A 17,530-nucleotide genomic window follows, 5' to 3' on the forward strand; every position below is an offset into this window, starting at 1 on the left:
GCTTCATAGTATGAGGTTTGAATCTGATTTAGAAGTAGTAGCAGTGATGCCATATTTTTATATGCTGATTATAGTACAAAGGCGTAAAAATTATAGTATTTCTGAAAAATATATAGTACAGGAACATTTTTCGTCTTGTTTAACTATAAATACATAACTACATTTAACAAAATGGTTGCTATTTTAGTAAGTTTATATCCTCTTTGAGGAGTAGTTTCATTTATATATATTATAGTTGTTTCATGATGCGCTAATGAAAAATAAAAATCCTGCCCGTCTATGGTTTCATTAGAGCTTAGACGAAGATGTGTATTTTATTTCCAATTCCACTCGACAGACGGCGAGTGTCAGGACTAGAATCTGAAAAAAATATGGCAATGATACATAATGGGGTCAATTTGAAATTTTGATAGTCTTAATCGTATGGCACTTATGTGCTGTACGTATACATAAAATCTTTATCAGTAATGTCAGTACCTATCTTACTTCTACTTTTTGTAATTTTGAACAATTGGATTTATTCCTTAGAACCTTTATATTTTATAAGTTATTATATTGCTAATCCCAATGATTGTTGGAGTATACTCGAATGTTACGTTATATTCGATCCCGAATAATATTAATCTCCACACAGGTCGGAATCCAACTAGAAGACCCGACGTTACAGTTCCATCAAAATCGATCTCATTAAATATTGAAACATTTGCCGCTGGAAATAAACCACGCGGTCGCTTAATTCACCCTCCCCTAACTCCGCCACTGCTCGCCCCCTTCGCGCCAACCCTGGCACGTGAACCCGTGCCCCACACCCCTGGCAACCGCCGCTCAAATTCAACCCCCACCCCTCTCATTTGCGACCCCCCGCTCAGTGGCGGCGCGGTGGAAATGCTGAAATTGATAAAACTTTCAACCCCCCTACGTCCAAAGTTGAGCACGACCTTTACAAAGAACGCTTACAGTATTTAGTACGGGAATGTACGTATTTTATTGAATTCGTTTCAACAATTTCCAGAATTAACGTTATGAATGATAATATGTTGCATTGCATGATGCGTTTGTGAACCAATGTTGAAATTAAGTCTGAATTTGAGACAATATTATTTATCTAATTAACTGTTTGTCTAGTATGGTAATTATTTTTACTTTACCCTTTCTAATTCAGTACCATACTAATGGGCATAATGAAAAATGGCTGTCTTAACTGGCCACAGACACTAAATTTCCTAAACAGATGAATGTGATTGAAAAATAAATTCTACATGCATTCCAACAACGGTCATTATTGAAAATCTGCGTACACATTATCAACATTCGACAGCATTGTTGTCCTATTCTGTTTATACGCCTATGACTGTCGTGCTATTGAAAAAAATGTTATAGTTAAATTAAAAATAAACTGTTGAGATGACAGACATAGTGGCCTATTCTGCTAATTAGGGAATATACTGGGATTATAATATCAATCCTATGTAATATTATGTAAGTAGGTACCTACCTATCTGATTTTAATTTTTCTGAAAATTATTTGGGAACATGCATGTTTAATCCATACGTACGTACGCTTTCTTCAGTTCTGACGGACATTGTCAACTAAATAATAATTATTGAATTATGTCGATGAAGTACTTACCGTACGGCCTATATTAGGTGTCATTAAGTGTGGGTGCTGTTGTATTCTGGAGAAATATTACAATTTTAATTTATTTTAATATCATCAATATTGTGGGAAAACATGAGGAATTTTTCATCATAATTTAATATCTATTACAAATTCTTTCAAAGTTTTTTGTTAATGATTAATTTAGTTCAAAATTCAACCGACAGATTACTTCTTTTGGACTGTATATTTTATACATAGGTACTGTATTTTGTTTTAATTGACATAATTTTATTTATTTAAGAAAACAAAACATTGTGCACATAACAAATCAAAATTCAGGACGTTGACAAAATGAGATATACATTAGAACAAATATTATACTCACACAAGAGACGCGAAAAAAAAACATAAACAATTTTACACTAAAATAGACTTCGAAAACAAAATGCACTGTACCTACAATCTACATAATTGAAAATGTCTGTCTTTAGGAAGCGCATTGACTAGTCCTGCACCCCTCGCTAATGGTGCCTGATAGGCTTGACTCGAGAATATCTTATCATCAAGAATTGATAGTTGAAATCCAAAACATTCAAATTTATTGATGCATGTGGTACATTGAAACAGCCAACACTATCAAAATACCATTAAATATATTTATATTTTAATTGATTTAAGTTTTGTACTATTTCATTTGAGTAGTTTTGTTGGATCCCGGGTTTCGCCTTTTTGCATCTTCAGGCACTATCTTATTACACTCAAATGGCAAGTGCTTATAATAGATTCATAGAATAAAATATGGTAAAAACCATTTAAATTGACATTACTCATAAACAATGGAACAAATTCCAACAAGCACCCCTTGGTGGATAGTAATATGTTTTTATTTATCTTCATTTTAAAAGCAGTGAAGTCTCGACCACTCTCAAGGGCTGCTAGTCACCTACCAATAGCCATTTAACCCTTAATTTGCTTAATTTTGTTACACTTGATACTATAACCATTCGCACAACGTTAGGCTTGTTGCACAACTAGTGAATAGGTAGGTAGGTAGGTACACGGAACGCATTGTGCAAGTGTGTCTAAATATAGCCCATGATTACACAGCCATTCAAAATTCTTCCTAGAAGACATTTAAATAGGTAATAATATATTAATTGAGTTAGCATTTACTTGGTAGAATTCCATTTTACAAGAAATGAAAATATAATTAATATTAAATTCTACAGGTTTTTTTTAAAAAGGTTTGTCGATAGCTATTTCGGTTGTAACACCATTATCAAGACTATTCAGATAGGCCGTTTGCCTTTGCTTAAATACTATACGTGTATAGATAGAGACAGAATACATTTTCTTATTCGTTCCAGCAATATTATGAATTTTTACATTATTATTAATTGTAATATTATTAATACTTTGAAAACCCTAAGTGGGTTTTTTAAAATGGATATCGAAATTTTCAAAATTTATCAAAATTACAGTATTCGATGGTTATTTATTGACATTATTGATCAATTAAAATATTATTAGTATAATTGTCTTAATCGTGTGTTTAGATTATATTTAATAGTGGCGACGAATACATTACCAAATTTTCATTAATTATGTCATTACTTTTGGATAATTCGCGATTAATTTCCAACTGTTCAAGTAAATTTAATTTTAAACCTTTATTACATATATGCAAACATTGTGGCGTTTCATTGTTACTGATGCTATGCGAGTTTGATATCAAATGTTTAGCAAACTGAGAATCTGTTTTACCATTCTTAAAAGACCGGAGGTGCTCTTCAAAACGAGTTTTTATTGACCTGCCAGATTGACCAATGTAGCATAGACTACATGTGCCACATGTTATTTTATAAACTCCGCTTTTCTCCAGTTTGTTGATTTTATCTTTACTATTTTTTAAGTTTAATCCTAGATTATTATTAGCTTTGAATGCTACGTTAACGCTATGTTGATAACCAAGTCCATTGGTTATCACGGCATTATTTCAGACAAAATTTATCAAGAAATTAAACATAGCGTTAACGTAGCATTCAAAGCTAATAATAATCTAGGATTAAACTTAAAAAATAGTAAAGATAAAATCAACAAACTGGAGAAAAGCGGAGTTTATAAAATAACATGTGGCACATGTAGTCTATGCTACATTGGTCAATCTGGCAGGTCAATAAAAACTCGTTTTGAAGAGCACCTCCGGTCTTTTAAGAATGGTAAAACAGATTCTCAGTTTGCTAAACATTTGATATCAAACTCGCATAGCATCAGTAACAATGAAACGCCACAATGTTTGCATATATGTAATAAAGGTTTAAAATTAAATTTACTTGAACAGTTGGAAATTAATCGCGAATTATCCAAAAGTAATGACATAATTAATGAAAATTTGGTAATGTATTCGTCGCCACTATTAAATATAATCTAAACACACGATTAAGACAATTATACTAATAATATTTTAATTGATCAATAATGTCAATAAATAACCATCGAATACTGTAATTTTGATAAATTTTGAAAATTTCGATATCCATTTTAAAAAACCCACTTAGGGTTTTCAAAGTATTAATAATATTACAATTAATAATAATGTAAAAATTCATAATATTGCTGGAACGAATAAGAAAATGTATTCTGTCTCTATCTATACACGTATAGTATTTAAGCAAAGGCAAACGGCCTATCTGAATAGTCTTGATAATGGTGTTACAACCGAAATAGCTATCGACAAACCTTTTTAAAAAAACCTGTAGAATTTAATATTAATTATATTTTCATTTCAGGTAATAATATATTTACAGGTATCCAACATGACGAATAATAAGAAAATTAAAAATTCTTTAATCAAATTAACCGTTCGGAGGATTTTATGTCCAATAGGTTGCAATAACGAATGAAAATATCAATACCGGTATTCGTGAAATATATTTAAAAAATGTAGGTAGCTTCCAATAAATATAGATATAAATAAAATATTTATATTTTATAGCAAAAATATCTAAATACGTACATATTTTATATGTAAACATTTAAAAACAGACAACGAAGTTATGGAAGAGATACTTATTACAAATACCTAGAACTATGGGCACTTTCTTCATGATTATACAAACGATTAAAAATACACCTGACAACTTTAAAACCCGCGAGCGACCGGCGAAAATATTTCGATAAATTTAAAATTGCTGAAGTACCTATCTTTAATGCAAATGTATTTCGCAAATCTCCACGTGTCATTGCTGGTCACCGAGGATGTCGAAGGGCAACGGAGGTAAACCAGACATCGCGTAACCCGACAAAAAATTACAGTACCTTTTATATTAATATTATTACTTATATTATTATAGGTACCGAATGTATCGATATTACCTATCTGATTTTTAAAACCGGTATTTCAGTATCGAAAAATACTGGGATACCGGTATTGCAATCTCTATATGTATAAGTACATATTCTTTGTTGAACTTTTTAATGCGGATATTTCTTTATTTGTTTCCTGCTCATTACTGGTGATTAAACAAAACTGCATTCGGTGTATCAATCAATGCCATTGTCGATTACGTCAATTATTGTTGTGATCGCAAAAATTTGCAAACAGAGTACATTTACCTCAGGATCATTCAATTCTTGCGCAATTAATTTCGTGGCACTGACATTGTACCTATTCGACTTTGCTTACCAGCAGTAAATAGTTTGGCTTCAGACGATCTCGTGATTTCCGAATGAATAATATATTTCACGAAATTACCACTGACATCATTCATATACCTACATGTCTGGAACCTGCTTAGGCTTTAGACTTACGCCTCCAGGCCAGGATCTTTGGCGCCCCCCCCTACCCATTGCTAGGAATAAATGTAGTATGACGGTTTACAGTAGCATTTTCCAAATGGTGTTTCAGGTAAAATTAAGGTGTATTTTTAGCGATTTTTTTTTAAATAAATACACTTGAATTGTAGAGTTGTTAAGGTGACGCATCAGTGAAACGGCAAATAATTTTCAACTGTAGGCGCGACGAAATTTTGGACTCGCTCGCATTCAGTGAGAGAACGTCGAGCTAGAAACACGTCACTTTGCTTCGTGATGGCGACGGGCCAATTAATTCTTAAATCGTGTAAAGATTACCCGTGTAAAGAGAAAACGTTACCCATTTACTTTAAAAAGAAAACATGTCAATGAATATATTATTATTGTTACTAATAGAACAATAAACAGAACATAAAATGGACGTATGTTGGATTTATATGACAAATAATATTTCGTTTGACAGGCGTCATTTGCACCCGCGACCCGCAATCCGCGCATCGCCTAGCAACGATATTTTTAGACCGTGCCTAAACTGATGTACGGCCTTTTAAGTCACACAATAATAAAAACATGCATTGCACAACTACATATTTTAAAATGTTGAAACCCTTCAAGTAAAATAGTGCCGCAGGCGACTTTTTTTTAGTATTAGATCAAATTTGTGATGTGTGTTTATCTCACTTATCTGGTTAATCCGCCTCGCCGGGCCCCCAGGCTAGAGCCCTGTTATTCCCCCCTTGTGGGGGCCATGCACCTATATCGATATAATATTATGACAGAAGACTTGAGGCTTTAGAGATATATCGACGTACCATGGAGACATCCTGGACTGATCACATTACCAATGAGGATGTTTTAAGGTGATCTAATAAGACAAGAGCACTTATATGTAATTACTACCAACCGTAGATCAGCTGCATACTTTGGAATTTTTTCTGCAATGATAAATACGATATACCTACTTCAACTCATAATGCAGGGGAAGTAGAGAGCAGTAGACGCGTAGATGGAAGAAGATGTTCTTGCCTACGCAATCTCCGTAAGTAGCTCAATATATAAGACGGCGCCAAAAGAAGAAGATAATATTATAATTTGATAATTATTTAAAATGATTATCTCTTCCGTCTTATGTAAGATGAGAACGAATGGTATCATGATCTCTCATGTTGCCTTGGAATAGTCTAATGCTAGTCCATGCCAAGAGTATATGTATATGCACAATTTTTTGGTCCAACTTTCGAACAGTTTGTATACAGTCAAACCGATGTATCTTTGTCTGGACTAGGCATAACTGTGTTATGTTTGTTCCTCCGAAGTTGATATGGTATATCCTCATCGGTTGAGTGTGGTATTTCTAATATGCCTACGGCACATCGGAAGGAGGACTTGTTGTTCTGAACTTCAAAATGTGCGGCTGACTAAATGGCCAGAGAAGATGGTAGTTGAAAATCCATGTTCGACAAGGATTTTTGATAATTAGTCAATATGACTTTGAAATCGTTTGCGTCCTCCGCATAGACTATTGTAGTAGAACCAGTATCTCAGATTTTCCAGGCAAGACGCTCTTCTCCCAGGGTTCTTCCTACCAGATTTTTTTGCCACATGGTTAATATGTGTGTTTTAGTTATTTTATCCTGAAACATCATGCGATTTGAGTGACTTGCATTAAAGAAATCACTACGGATCTGCCATTGTAGATTCTGCAGCGTCATCTGAATATAATAATGTCGTTCGCACGGCTAAGTTAGAAATATCTTTTAATTCGACGTCATCAATCCAAACAAAGAAACAATCACAGACTTGGTGTTGTATAATCTAACGTTGCCAGCACAGCACCAGTCGGATGCGATATTAAATTATTGCGAGTATCAGAATTAGCGGAGCAGCCAGTGCGGCTGACGTGGGACGAAGCTCGTTCCTTCCTACGCCCTTAATTTCTAGCACTGCCACTCGCGCCCCCATCCCCGAGCGGGCGAGGGAAGTCCCCCTCACGCACCTCGTTCGTTTCGCGGCGAGGGGATTCCTTCTTTCCTCTGCTTTCCCTTTCAAGCCCACGCCGAACTCGAATCCGAAACCCCCCGCCTCTATTTTCATCTCCCGAAAAACGCGTCCTAAATTCCCCTCAACCGGAAAATTCGTCTCCGGTACTATTATTATATTAAAACAATTTTCCGTTTTCGTTAATTGTCAAAATAATGATTGCCTTCAGGATAGTTTGGTCTTGTGGAGAAAACTGTGGTATCATCTATCCACCAGGATCGTAATTGTTGAGTGAAGACTGTATAAATAATCACATTGGCATCAACAAGAAAAAAAAACCCGAAAACTTTTTTTTAAAAGTTTTCTAAAGTATGCGAAGTATGTTTGAGTCAGGAGTATTTATAGATATGCACGTGAACGAACTGTGGGATTTGGAATGAATATCTTTTATTCCATACTTAGTTTAATTGGTGCACTACCTGTGGTATATTTCGTGATTCTTGATGAAACACTCAGTCCCACCTATCGTCACGTGAAAGTGGGGTGACTCCGTAGTCTCCACTCTTGGCCATGTCTCAAGGATAAAAAACACCCTATTACACAAGAGCCGCCTCGCTAATAAACCGAAAAGGAAAAGCATGGTCGGCATACCTGACTGCGATGGTTGGAGGGACATTGTGCATCTTTGACTGGCTAAGGCTTGCGCCAGACAGGAATATGTTTCATGAAAACAGGAAGTACCTACCCTCATTGAGTCAAAGTGACGATGATGAACACTACACAGTCTCTACGTTGGAGGTGTAGCGTTATTAATTATTATATTCCACACAATATTGTTGATTCACGTGAATATAGAAAATTGTGTTTTTATTATTTTTAACTTAGAAAATAAATCCAGTAGGTACTGGAATGAAAATGACAAAAAGCAATTAAAAAGTCTAATTCTGAAGTGATTATTGAAAAAAAATAATATGATCTTTATTGCTTCAAGCGTTTTACCCGATTTGACCATTCACACATTATCTTACCTTTATACACTGATCACTAGGGCCCGGATTTGTATGCAACAAAAAACATGGTTATATGCATGCACGTATGCACTTAAAATCAATAAAATATGCACTAAAACCGAATAAATATGCAGTTAAAAATTTTCATTTTTTGTGGGAAATAATTGTAAATACCCACTTTACCCAATATTACTGACAAAAAATCGAATAACTAGTTAATAATTTTTCAACATAATACAATATCAGAACAAAAAACACAAACAAAGAATATAAAGTTAATCAATTACAATTTTCAAAATAGTTTTTTCACAAGTATCTACAAATAATTGAATAATAAATGCAATGTAAACCAAACATAACTTAAAAAACAAAAACGACACACTTAACTATTCCTAAATATTATTTTCTGTTTTTTGCCCGAAAAAAGATAACACCATTTTTTCAATATTATGCTCTGGCATAAAATTTTTCCGCATAGGTATCTGTCAGTATTTTGTTTATGTGCGGAAAACTAACTCTCAACGTCCACTTGGGCAAACTTTAAATAATAGTGCCCGAGTTGACTTCACTTTTTCCACTGATAAATCCACAGTTCGGAGATGGCATTAAAAATGCAAGTGCATCTAAACCATCTTCCTTCCTAACTTAGTTATATTTCGATAAAATAATTTAAAAAGACTAAAATTATACATTCAAAAGCTCTAAAATATGCATTTAATTATGAAATATGCACTAATGTCTCAAATATGCTCTAACGTCTCAAATATGCATTTATATGCACAATAAAATTTTATTTTTGGATTCTGTGTCTTTCAAAACAGATTTCTGTGCAACTCTCATATCTGTGCATACACCCTAACAAAACATGCACTAGCATATAAATCCGGGCCCTACTGATCACATGCCTAACTTCTGACTGACGTCGTTCTAAAATTCTTATAAACATAGACAGTGGGGGGTTCTTCAAATATTTTTTTATTTAGTCGCTGTATAATATTTATCAAACATTGTTCTCGATATCCAGGGACCGGTGACATGTGGAAACCTCATTAGTTCGAGAGGAATCAGAAAATGGAGGCATGGGTGGATTTAAATGTCGGTACTATAATTTATAGGTACATTCATTTAGCCTTCGTGAATAGCTAGCTATACATATAAAAATGGATGATAAATATATTTTTCCGAAGCCAAATCTCTCCTTAGCAAATCATCCGGCGACGAATCATCCGCATCCTTTCATCCCCCATCCTTCGCCTCCCGCCACCCCTCGCAGACAACAAAAAATTCTTCTGTGAGTCTCCTTCACCGGAGCCAGCCAGCTCTTCCCACTCCTGGCCTCCAGGAGAGGATGTGTCACATATGAATCACGCGCGTGCCTGCCAACGCGGCCACGCAATGTAGGGTGTAGGTCAGCGATTGTTTTTGGCGTCTTCCGCGAAGCATCGCAAATTATACCGCGTCATTATCATGTAGACAGGTTGCGGCGATATTGTAGCACGTGATATATTGGAAAGGTGCAATATGTTGCCCTATATTTCATCGCCTAACTAAATCCAAATATATTTTGATTTACATATTAACTAGAATATGGATTAAAGATTGCAGTCCCGGATAGAATTTTCCATACTGGATTTTAGGATTGGTGAAAACAAAGGAATTTCCGATCCCTCAATCCCCAAAAAAAACACGAGTGCCTAGGTATTGTTACCATATTTTCTTGGATCGATTCCGAGAACTTTTTAACCTTTTCTCAGCTAGTAATTTGAAATTCGAAATTATTTTCATAATTAATATCAATCTTAATAAAATGTTAATATAAATTATATTAAATTCTACGGATTGGCTATTTCGAAGTAATTAACCAACATGTAGGTAGAATTTAATATAATCTATTGTATTATTTTGTAAAGTGAAATTCTACCAAGTAAGCTATTATTCAATTATTAAAATCAATGCTTTTCCGTTAACATTTAGAAAATACTTTAGTTAGGTACTTACCTACCTATAAAATTATTAATAATTTTCGTATATTTTTAAAATGATTTAGTAAGAAACTCGAAATATACTTATATAGTTCACAAAAATATGTTATTTTTTATGAAAATCATGTGAAATCTAATCCCGAAATCACCGGATTCCAGAGTTTTCAATTCTGGGTTGGATCATGTAATTGTAACAGTTCCTCCAAGATGGTAACATCTACAGAAGTTATATCCTGTGAATGTCAGTTAAATGTAAAACAGTGTTTTTTTTATACATGAATATTTTATATTACAACAAAGCTAACGTTTGTAACTTTGTTCAATTAAGAGGTTCCGCTTGTATCTAAAAATTGTTTTATAAAACGAATGGCTCTTAATTATTTCATACTGTAAAAATTGATATGAAACAATCCGTACAGAAACTGGTACATAGGTACTTTTGAATTAAAATTTTCGCCTGCGGTACTGTTGTTCTGATATTGGTTTCCCTTTACATCTTTGTGATATACCTATCTAATCTACTAATAGCATAATTATTGCCCTTTTGAACAACCACTGTGTTATTGCCCGTGTAAAATTCCGAAATGTTTCTAAATATATATGTTTTTTTTTTGTTTCAGGTAAGGATTGATGAAAACCCTCAACATAATATGAAAAGAAGTCTACAGTACAATCTACCTAATCGAGAATTTCATAGCATTTGATTAATGTGGTGAGCATAATGAAATACATACATAATAGTTTACAACTTTTAACAGATAAACGACATACGTTTAGTAGAAATGTCAAATGTTTGATGTATCCACAACAGATTAAAATCCATAAACAAATGACACTAGAATTGTGTTATAATTATAGCCTTTGATTTAAGTATGCTCTACATTTTCCCCTTTACATTATAAACGTCAGTTCCTTTATTTTATTTCGATTGTGTTATACATGTAGTCATTTAATATTTTTTTATTTAATTATATATTTCATTCCAAAAACAGCGTCATATTTTGGAACATGTGTAAATGACATGTTACCATGTAAATGAAAAGGATTCCAGGACATGATTCCAAATTTAAAAATGACAACGAAAACATTACGTACCTAGCGAAAAGTTAGAGAGATATTATAGGTAGTTAAGATGAAATAAATTCTTGAATTATTCATTTGATATTGAAAACCTGCCAGCTAATTTAAAACAACAGCGTATCCATTATAAAACTGAATATATTTTCATGAATTTTCTCGATACAACCGTTATCCGAATGCACCTCGAAAGTTTAAATGGCCTAAATGCTAATCCTAACCTATTTGTAACTTGTCGTTTTTGATCGATCTCGATCGAGAGTTGCTAGTGTAATAAAATAATGTATTAACACCTACCAAGTAACCCTTTGTTAGACCATCTACGGCCGGGAAGAAAATATAAATAGATAGTATAAATAATATATTTGTTGTCATGAACTGCAGGAATACTCTTTCAATTAAAATAATGTTGAGCATATGTAAGAAATATTGAATCATATCTAACTATCTTCCATCAATTCGTAATTTTTGGTGGCCATAAACGGGCACCAAAATTGCAGCGATAATCGTCACTCCTAGAATATTACCAAATAAGATGTCAGGGTCAGACCGCTATCTACGCAATAATGGTAATATTATTGTTGCCATTGTTGAAATTGTTCTTCATTAAATGAGAATAAATCAAGTTTGTGTGAAAAAATCTTTGAATTGCAATTTAAAAAAAAACGCGTCGGAATTTTGGAACCATTGCCTTATACCTAGCATATAAATATAAAATTAATATAAAATATCAATATTACAGAAGTTGACAGAATATGCCAAATACATGAATACAAATTTATAATAATTAAAGTTTATTGCAAATTGCAATGTAGATATATATTTCATTTTCACATATACCTAATACAGATTTAATGCATTTTATGTGTGACAGCATTTTAAGCGTAGGTATAAATACCAGCCACCGCGTTGGCAGAACAAGACAACATAGCAATGGCGAGGGGTGGAGGTAGGCTGTTAAGATCCGACATGAATTAGTAGTGCACACTAAACTTTGCCAGCCATACTAATGCAAATGGTGCTGGTTTGTTCATTTAAATCAATTAAACCCTGCCTAAGCCAAACCATAATATGCTATGGGTCATCTGACAGTGCATACCTTTTCAGTCATACATGTTTGTTTTTGTTGTAATAAGAATACATAATAATTATTACAGATTGTTGGTTAGTTTTTTTTTTAAATTCATTAAGCCCTGTCTAACCAAACCATAATCGATAAAAAATAATCTTATATCTATAAAATATCTAAAATTACGTATGATGTAAAGGCATAATATTAGATATTTTTTTTATCTATAATAGTTTGGTTTACGCAGGATTTAATTGAATTTTAAAAACTAACCAGTGGGTAGGTAGGTACTATCTGCAATTTGTTGTCTTGGTTCATTAAAACAAATACGTATGACTGACAAATTTTATTATGCGCTTGTTATGTCGGATCTTAATAGCCTACCTCTACCCTTCGCCACTGCAACATAGCTGTAAATAAATGAACGCGAATTTTTAATAATTAATTCCAATGTAGATAAAATTAATTTTCTATATCTGAAAGAATGAATGCTAGAGAACTAGATATCGTTTTTAATATGAACTGTATTATTATTATTATTATTGTATCGCTGATATGTTATTGACTGCATTAATCAATTATTATTTTATATATTTTCGTACTTTAGGATTATTAACAACGTGTACGCTACACCAAAAACTATATTATGAAGTGTGAACCATTTTCCCTCACTCTGTCAAGATTTCATTCGTTTGGTCAAAGCTTATACTCACAATATCATGATAATTATTAGTCTTAATACTTAGTGCTCTGTCTAACTCTAAAACATTCAAGTACTTACTTGGGCTACATTATCGTCACCGGGAGAGGAAAAAATTCGAGCCAGACGTAACTGTGTCCGCCGCCAAAACTTTTGGAGGTTATATATATATTAGGTATGTTATGTAATATATTATTCCTCGACAGTCTACTCTGCCGTAGTACTCCATAACATAACGAACGGATAAGTACGGACGTATCCGAAGTATAGCAAAACTCCGAAGACGGTATTACATTGGGGAGAACGGCAGACCCTGCGACGATTCGTTCCCTTTCAAAATCTCGCGCGCAGTGCGTACTTTGAAAGAATCTAGGAGCTTTGAGAAGAAAGTTGAAAGGTTTATCAACTGTGGGCAACAGCAAAGATTGTTCACTATTCTCCTATCAATATGTCATGTATGCGATTTCATAGAGCTGTAGGTATAATGGACGGAAACAGGGTTCGGCAAGTCACAATCTATCCATGTTTTATTCATGGGTGGTACCTACGCGAATGGTTTGAAGCTGTACGTGGTACGGTAGGACCCTATCGTTTAGTCATAATATGCGGAAGAACAACTCTCTGAGTAAAATAAGCTGACTTAATTTTGGTTAATAATTCGTTATATCATTTTAACAGTGACAATATCACATATGAATACGTGTATTAATTAAGGCGCTAAGTACCAAAAACATAAAAACTGACATTTTTATAGAAAAATGTTCTACATACCTACGCCAATAACTTCAACTATAGTCTAAGTGCCTCAAGCAAGTCAAAAAAATACAGCAACATAATTAAACCTGTCGACGTTGTAAGTCCATTGGCGTGTTTTATTTATAATGGTGTAAGTAGCACTGCAGTGGTCAACGGCATTCAATATAAAATAGCTGACGATGGTGTGTTGACACTTGCGAGTTCTTAATACCTAAAATTATAGAAGCTGCCGTGATTGCTTCACACTGTAAAACTACATTTTTCAAAAGGTCTGCTTCATGAAATTTTACTGCAATGACTCAGTATTTTGTAACTACAGGCAATACTACTTTTTGGTACTTAGAGCCTTATTTAATACACGTATTCATATTATGATCTAAAAAGTATTAGGTACCTACATTAGAATCGATTTTGAAAAAAGAGGTAAAAAAATTTATACCACTGTGGAAAAGGGAGTCTCCTGACGGTAAATGTCTAGTTTAAAGCGGTCAGAGGTCAGACCCTCAAGGCCGGTATGACGGATGGGGGAAAATAGGCCTCGATAATTTCGTTTCTGTGGCCATTCTACTGATTCGGGCATTTACGTTGTGCTATGTAAATGTAAATCATTCATCCATTAAATAAACAAAATAATTTCAAATTCGCTAATTTCGACCACTCTATTCATTTGATAATTCTCTAGCTCACATCGCTAGTGAATCTCACCTTTTTTGCCGAAAGTATTTTACACAGGTAAAGTCTGTGCATGTAACGGGGTACGAGCATGTTGAAAGTTTGGGAAACAATTAGACGCTAATTGGAAGTTATCAAATTTCAACTCTATGTGGGATATAATATTTGAGTGGGTTATAAATCATCCCTTGATGTTTAAAATTACAGTTGTGAAATTCGAGCTAACTATTTTTTCTTTAAACCCACGTAGACCCACTTGCTGTTTGGTTCGAATTTTTGGAATTGTGTGGACATTGGTCTGTTAAAACTGTCCAAATAATCCAGACAGCCAGTGTCAAATAACAAAAGCTTACCGACATGGACGAATATTTTTTTTTTGAATTTGAATGTTTTGATGTTGACACTCTACGAGTATTACTGTAAAATTCCAAGTATCCCTTTAGTGAGTACCTATTTAAAGGTTCTCGTTGCAAATTCGCCCAGTAATAAACCGACAGGCCCAGTCAGAAGCGCCCGTGTAATGTAGGCCCGGCCGAGTCTCGTAGCACTATTATCCGTAGGCCGGCGAGATAGCGTGCGTAGAGGGTAGGCGCGCGGGTGGTTCGCCCTACATTTGGAACACCCTCCCCCACCCCGGCGCGCCATCCTGCTACGCATGTCGGGGTGGCGTGGGGGCTCGCCGCGCCTGGGAGGGGATAATGAAAATCAGGGTGGGGTGCGGCGGGGGGCCGAGAGAGATAGAACAAAGTTAGCGCATGGAACGGAACTGGATATAATTATTATTAATAATAATTCATTTTAAATAATAATATATTAACATAGGTTTTTATTAGTTTGTCAGAAAATTATTAAAAGTAACATAAAACAAAGTAAATAATATGTAGGTAGGTATTCATTTCACCTATTTTTTATTGGTCTTCCTGTTTCTATAACTTTAAATTAGATTACCCATATATTATTCTTGGAACTACAAATAAATCTAAATATTGTGTTAGTATCAGTATTTTAATATTTAACAGAAAAACATTTCAAAACATTACAAGTGAGAACAAATTGAGGTTTTTTCCTAGATTAGTTTCAAAGTCGGTAACCTGGATATTTCGTCATTTTGAGATAATCGCAAAAAACCGCCAAGCAGATTTAGGACTTCAAATAAAATATTTTCTATTTGCAAACATATTTGTTAACAATTAGAAAAAGCGAAATAAAAGATCCTTAACCTCTTAAAATGAATAAATCATTCGTAAAATATAAAAATGGCGACTGATGAATATAAGTAGTATTATAATATATGACATTGCAATCAATCTCCGGTCTAATTCCATTTATCTAACAAACCGGAATTTATATATGTAAATATAATATACCTACATACGATGGAATCGGAATCAAGAAATATATCAAAAAATGTAAAAATTGAGGTTACCGACTTTGTAACTAATCGCCTAAATTAAGAACATGCCGAGATGAAGAAAGTCTCTAAACTCCAGATCCATAGGTAACTAAATTGGCAAATCATCTTCTAAAGTTGAATATTCGATTATAGTGTGCCTAAACGAGGTGTTGTTCTCGAACGTACCGTACCGTTAGGCATTCCAAAAATAATATTTCTATATACAGACCTACAGATTTATCTAAATAATGTCGAAAACTACCCAATCAAGACTCGCAACTGGGCAGAATCTGACATTCGAATGACGATTTCAAAATGGCGTCCATATGGTAGTTCGTAGTTCCATTTTTGACCGTTCTTTAGATAAGTTTGTAGGACTTTGTTAGGAGTTTATTAGTGTTTCGACGGGTACAAGTCTTGCAAAAATAGACATTAATTGTGGAATTTAATATTATGTAATTTACATTATCTTTTTGTAGATACGTTATCGTGAAAATAATAACACCACAGTATATAAAGGAGTTCATATGGTGTAAATCCAATATTAAGAATAAAATGTTATGTAGGCATGCGTCATTATTTATCAAGCATTGATCTGCTCCTAAATAGTTTTATTTAAAACTTATATATGACACGTACCTATCTACCCTTTCAATCCTCAAACCGTCAGTTCACTTTTCAAGCTTTAATGGACGAACTACTTTCGACAGTTTTTGTTTTCTTATTTAAGAAAGTTGTTTTTTTAGTTTTCCACCCTGGTTTTCCATCGTTAGTTAAATTTAGGCTGTTTCTATTTAGATAATTTGAATTACATTATATATGTCTTGATTTGTCTGTCTGTAATGCATGCACGTGTCTTTATTGCGCGATCGTATAAATATACCACGTTGCATCCCTCTCATACGCGCCACACTTATTCGTTTAGTCATTTCGCTCGTCAAATCGACGTGTTATTTAGTTATGAATATTGTTACCCTATATTGCTTTGCTTAGGTACGATATAAAAAAAATACCTACCATTATTGCCACTGCCACCTGCGCATCTATTCTATGCACAAGGCGGCTATAGGGGTAGTTTACCATATGTATCTATTGATGCAGTTAATTGTTACAATACGTTGACTGTCTAAACTGTCAAAAGGACTATTTTTTAACAGCCCCTCTCTTGGTTGTGTTAGCTTTTAGAGCGAGATAGACAGTTTTGACAGTTTAGGTTTAGACGATTAACTTATTGTAAAATTTATAATACCTCAATACATACATATGATAAACTACCGTTGATAACCGCCTATAGCCGCCTCGTGTATATAATAGATGCGCTAGTATTGTTTTCTAGTTATATTATATCATGTAACATTTACCAATAACTACATATTTTATTTTTGTACCTTAATAACCAAATTTGTTTCAAAACCGAAACCCAATTAAAATCATGAGTTATTTATTAAAAAAAAGTAAGTTAACATATAAAATACTGT

General features: G+C 33.7%; 1 protein-coding gene across 3 annotated transcripts in view; it reads left to right on the forward strand.

The window, feature by feature from the left end:
- The window catches only part of LOC147071352 (uncharacterized), a 139,388-nt gene that overhangs the window by 90,538 nt on the left and 31,320 nt on the right, over positions 1-17,530 (forward strand). For 2 of the 3 annotated variants that reach the window (XM_085948338.1, XM_085948339.1), the window contains one exon: positions 11,006-11,097. The exons of the other annotated variant lie outside the window; for it this stretch is intronic. The gene's annotated coding sequence lies outside the window, so the exon portion shown is untranslated. The remainder of the gene's footprint in view (positions 1-11,005; positions 11,098-17,530) is intronic. 3 annotated transcript variants of the gene reach the window in all.

This window comes from Rhyacophila brunnea, unplaced genomic scaffold, assembly GCF_057557595.1.
Source record: "Rhyacophila brunnea isolate RB1 unplaced genomic scaffold, BYU_Rbru_1.0 scaffold_20, whole genome shotgun sequence".
Taxonomy (NCBI): domain Eukaryota; kingdom Metazoa; phylum Arthropoda; class Insecta; order Trichoptera; family Rhyacophilidae; genus Rhyacophila; species Rhyacophila brunnea.